The following is a 6,090-nucleotide window of genomic DNA, read 5'->3' on the forward strand; positions in this document are numbered from 1 at the left end:
TGAGGACACACACAGGTTGGAGGAGCAACACCTTATACTCTGTCTGGGTAGCCTCCAACCTGATAGCATGAACGCCAATTTCTCAAACTTACGCTAATATCCCCCCCCACTTCCCTCTCTCCACTGCTATTTCCCTCTCTCACCTTACCTGCCCATCACCACCCTCTGGTGCTCCTCCCTGTTTTCTTTCTTCTATGATTTCTATCCTCCTATCAGGCTCTCCCTTCTCCTGCCCTGTATCTTTTTCACCAATCAACTTCCCAGCAATTTGCATCACCCCTCCACCAACTCCCAATTTCACCTATCACTTTGTGTTACTTCCTCCCCTTCCCCCAACTTCTTACTCTGACTCCTCATCTTCTTTCCTCCAGTCCTGATGAAGGGTCTCGGTGCAAAACATCAGCTGGACTCTATTCCCTAGATGCTTTACTTTACTTTATTGTCGCCAAACAATTGATACTAGAACGTACAATCATCACAGTGATATTTGATTCTGTGCTTCCCACTCCCTGGAGTACAAATCGATAGTAAGTAGTTAAAATTTAAATTATAAATCATAAATAGAAAATAGAAAAGGGAAAGTAAGGTAATGCAAAAAAAACCGAGAGGCAGGTCCGGATATTTGGAGGGTACGGCCCAGATCCGGGTCAGGATCTGTTCAGCAGTCTTCCCAAATCTGGCCGTATGTGTCTTCAAGCTCCTGAACCTTCTCCCGGAAAGAAGAGGGACGAAAAGTCTGTTGGCTGGGTGGGTCGTGTCCTTGATTATCCTGGCAGCACTGCTCCGACAGCATGCAGTGTAAAGTGAGTCCAAGGACGGAAGATTGGTTTGTGTGATGTGCTGGGCTGTGTTCATGATCTTCTGCAGCTTCTTCCAGTCTTGAACAGGACAACTTCCATACCAGGTTGTGATGCACTCCAGAAGAATGCTTTCTACGATGCATCTATAAAAATTAGTGAGGGTTTTAGGGGACAAGCCAAATTTCTTTAGCTTTCTCAGGAAGTAAAGGCGTGCTGCCTGGCCTGCTGAGTTCCTCCGGCATTTTGTGTGTGTTGCATAGCTTTTTCATATTGTAATTTATAGCTCTTTATATATGGCACTGTGCTGCTGCCACAAAACAACAAATTTCATGATATATGCCAGTGATATTTAATCTGATTCTGTTTCTAGGCTCCTGTGATACAAGCTCATGGTTTACAAACGTGAAAAGCAACTTGCAACTTCCCCATCATGTTCCTCTAGTACATTTTAGTATTTGAGTGAACTTTGCAGTACGATGGTAAATTTGACTCCAATCCTTACCAGAAGATGTCAGGGTAGAGAGGAGGGCAGTAACATGCACAAAATGCGCGTGGAATGCAGCAGGCCAGGCAGCATCTATAGGAAGAAGTACAGTCGATATTTCGGGCCGAGACCCTTTGTCAGGACTAACTGAAAGAAGAGATAGCAAGAGATTTGAAAGTGGGAGGGGGAGGGGGAGATCCGAAATGATAGGAGAAGACAGGAGGGGGAGGGATGGAGCCAAGAGCTGGACAGATGATTGGCAAAAGGGATACAAGGCTGGAGAAGGGAGAGGATCATGGGACGGGAGGCCTAGGGAGAAAGGGGGAGGGAGCACCACAGGAAGATGGAGAGCAGGCAAGGAGTTATTGTGAGAGGGACAGAGAGGGAGAGAGAAGAAAAAAAAAGAGGGGGGAAATAAATAAATAGAAAGAAAGATAGATAGATAGATAAGGGATGGGGTAAGAAAGGGAAGAGGGGCATTAATGGAAGTTAGAGAAATCAATGTTCATGCCATCAGGTTGGAGGCTACCCAGTCGGAATGTAAGGTGTTGTTCCTCCAACCTGAGTGTGGCTTCATCTTTACAGTAGAGGAGGCCATGGATTGACATATCAGAATGGAAATGGGATGTGGAATTAAAATGTGTGGCCACTGGGAGATCCTGCTTTCTCTGGCGGACAGAGCGTAGGTGTTCAGCAAAATGATCTCCCAGTCTGCGTTGGGTCTCACCAATATATAGAAGGCCACACCGGTAGCACCAGACGCAGTATATCACCCCAGCCGACTCACAGGTGAAGTGTCGCCTCACCTGGAAGGACTGTCTGGGGCCCTGAATGGTAGCGAGGGAGGAAGTGTAAGGGCATGTGTAGCACTTGTTCCGCTTAAATGCCGGGAGGGAGATCGGTGGGAAGGGATGGGGCAGTAATACCTTTACACTAACTGCTACGTTACTTTTCTGCCTAAAATACTTAAGGCAATGGAAGAACTGTTGATAAATAAGATTAGTATAGCTGAGTGGTTGATGTTTGGCCCGGACATTGTGGGCTGAAGGGTCTGTTTCTGTGCTATGTGACTCTTCGGATCTAACTATACAATACATTAAAAGACAAGAGAAAATCTGCAGATGCTGGAAATCCAAGCAACACACACAAAGTGCTGAAGGAACTCGGCAGGCCAGGTAGCATCTATGAAAAAGAGCACAGTTGAAATTTCGGGCCGAAACCCTTCATCAGGACTGGGGAAAAAAAAGAGATTAAAATGCATCAAAAGAATTTATTTAAATGCATCCCTTTGTGATTGAATTTCAGAGATTTATCTTCTTCACTATATTTATATATTATTACTGCAGAGATGTTTGTACAATGAAGCACAACTACTTTTATATGTAACACACACAAATGCTGAAGGAACTCAGCAGGTCAGGCAGCTTCCATGGAAATGATCAAACAGTTTTGGACTGAGACCCTTCATCCAGACTGGAAAGGAAGGGAGAAAATGCCAGAATGAAAAGGTATGGGAAGGGAAAGGAAGATAGCTAGAAGGTGATAGATGAAGCCAGGTGGGTAGGAAAGGTAAAGGGCTGGAGAGGAAGGAATCTGATAGGAGAGGACAGTGATCCATAGGAGAAAGGGAAGGAGGAGGGGCACTAGGGGGAGGTGATAAGCAGGTGAGAAGAGATAAGAGGCCAGATTGGGAATAGCAGAAGAGGAGATGCCGAGGGAATTTTTTTAACTGGAGGTAGAAATTGATATTCATGCCATCAGGTTGGAGGCTACCCAAACAGAATATAAGGTGTTGCTCCTCCACCCTGAGGTTGGCCTCATTGTAGCATAAGAGGAGCTGTGGACTGACATGTCGGACAGGAATGGGAATGGGAATGGGAATTAAAATATTTGGCTACCTAAAAGTTTTGCTTTTCGCGATGGAACGAAGGTGCTTGATGAAGCATCCCCTAATTTGCCACAGGTCTCACCAATGTAGAATAGGCCATATAGGGAGCAACCTCCTCCCACCCCCCCAGATGATATCAGCAGATTTGCAGGTGAAGTGGTGCCTCACCTGGAAGGACTATTTGGGGACCTGAATGGAGGTGAATGGACAGCAACATTTTGGCCACTTGCAAGGATGTTCCGGGAAGATGACGAATGGACAAGGAAATCACAGAGGGAGCGATCTTTGTGGAAAGTAGACAGTGGGGTGGGGGGAGTGAGGTAAAGATGCTTTTGGTGGTAGGATCCCTTTGGAGATGGCGGACTTTGCGGAGAAAAACGTACTGGATTCGGAGGCTGATGGGGTGGTAGGTAAGGACAAGAGGAACTCTATCACTGTTAAGACGGCAGAAAGATGGGGTGAACGTGGATGTTCAGGAAATGTTTGTGTCATGGGAGGAGGTGTGGGTGAGGATAGCATTAATGGTTTTTGCATATACTATCTCAGCAAGCAGATAAAGAAGGAATGAGAAAGCAAGACCTCAGAGATTCAAGGTTCGCTCATGAACTGACATTCCCCATAGACCACAGATAAGATTGTGTCATAAGGCAAAGCAATGGCTGATGTGACTAGTATGTCACCACAAACTCCAGAAAATTTCTACAGATGTACTGTGGAAAGCCTTTTAACTGGTTGCATCAAAGTCTGGCATGAAGGCTCCAAATAAAGCTGGAAGAAAGCTGCAGAGTCTTGTAAATTTAGCCATCTCCATCATGGGTACTCACCTCCCGACCATAGAGGACATCTTCAAAAAGCAGTGCCTACCATCCAGGATATCTTCTCTTCTCATTCCTACCATTGGGGGTGGGGGTGGTACAGGAAAATGACGACACAACTTGATGTTTAATGTCACCAAAACCAAGGAGATGATCGTCGATTTCAGACGGTCTCAGCCTGAGCACACACCCCTCAGCATCAGCGGCTCCACAGTGGAAAGAGTGGAAAACATCAAGTTCCTTGGGGTGCAGATCTCAGACAATTTCACCTGGTCCAGGAACACCACTGGGATTGTGAAACGGGCCCAGCAGAGATTGCACTTTCTGAGGAAGCTTAAACAAGCATCACTCCCCACTAACATCTTAACTATATTCTACAGAGGCGTGGTTGAGAGTGTGCTGACCTTTTGCATCACAACCTGGTAATCCAGCTGCAGTGCTGTTGACAAAAAAGCCTTGCAGAGGGTGGTTAGGGGAGCAGAGAAGGTTATTGGGGTCTCCCTACCTTCTGTCCAAGACCTCTTTCAGAGTCGATGCCTCCAGAAGATACGGTACATCATTAAAGACCCCTCACACCCTCTCCATGAACTGTTTGTTCTTCTGTCATCAGGCAAACGTTACAGGAGCATCAAAACTATAACCACAAGGCTACTAAACAGCTTCCTCCCACAGGCAGTCAGACTGCTAAATAGCTGCTCCACCTGACTCTGCTTTGGACACTTTTAACTTGCACTGGACACTTATAACTTGATTTTAACCAACATGTGGCTGTTGTGTTTTACTATCTATTGTTATGTTTATAATTTAGTGTTTCATTGTTATGTTATGATTGCACTGCTCCTAGGAAACACTGTCTCATTCTGCCCTGCAGAGCTGATGTACGGTTAGAATGACAATAAAGTTTTTTGAATCTTTGAATCTTTGAATCTTCTTCCCCTCTGTCATCAGGTTTCTGAACCGCCTATGAACCCAGCAGCTCTACTTCTCAATTTTTCTTCCTTTTTGCACTATATTTTTGTATTATTCTTGATGTAACTTATAGTAATTCTTTATGTATTGTACTGTACTGCTGAAAACAACAAATTTTATGACCTATGTCAGTGATAATAAATCCGATTCTAATTCTGAGATGGGAGGTGCTGTAAGATCAAAAGGAAATCCTTCACAGACTCTCTCAATTGGCCCAGCAATTAGGGAGGATCTGCCTCCTGGGTATTCCACTTAGTAATACCTCATCCAGACAGTTCCTGCAGCCTACTGGCAGGGGCACATTGCACAGAAAACAGCATGATCGACATTCACTGTGCAACAGTAGCAATTCCTATTCAGCGGTTTCGAGCCCAAAGGTTTACAAGGATATTGGTAGGATTCGAGGGGCCTGGTTGCAGGAAGAAGTTAGACAGGCTAGGACTTTATTCCTTGGAATGCAAAGAATGAGGGGTGACTGTATAAAATCTTGAAGGCATAGAAAGGGTGAATTTCAGGTTGTATGTTGTATACAGTCTCCGATATTAAATGGAACTATTGATATTGAACTATTGTAGGAGATAATACAGATATTAGTGGGAGCAGATATCAAAGAAATCAAAGGAAATTAGTAGTAATGTGATGTTAATATACGAAAACAGTGTCAACTTAGACCATTAGTGGTGACCTTCTTGAACAATAAATCGATCACAAGGAGGAGAAGATCTTCCTTCCATTTAAAATTCTCTAATGTCTAGTCATTTTTCCCTTTCCCCTTCCTTCTTCTTCCATTCCTCACTCTGGCTCCCCTCTTACCTCTTCTCTTCTCTTCACCTGCCCATATCCTCTCTCTGGTGCTCCCCTCTTTACCTTTCTCCTATGCTCAAATCCTTTCCTATCAAATTCGTTCTTCTTCAGCTATTTACCTTTTCCACCTATCTGCTCTCATCTCCTTACTTCAACCCCCCTCTTCCACCAGCATCACCTATCACCTTCTATCTTGTACTCCAAACCAATCTCCCCCCCGCCACCACCACCTTACTTTGGCTTCTTCCTCCTTCCTTTTCAGTCCCGATGAAGGTTCTTGGCCTGAAATGTTGGCTCTTTATTCCTTTCCATAGATGCTGCTAACCTGAT

This window comes from Mobula hypostoma, chromosome 18 (genome assembly GCF_963921235.1).
Source record: "Mobula hypostoma chromosome 18, sMobHyp1.1, whole genome shotgun sequence".
NCBI classification, from domain to species: Eukaryota; Metazoa; Chordata; class Chondrichthyes; order Myliobatiformes; family Myliobatidae; genus Mobula; species Mobula hypostoma.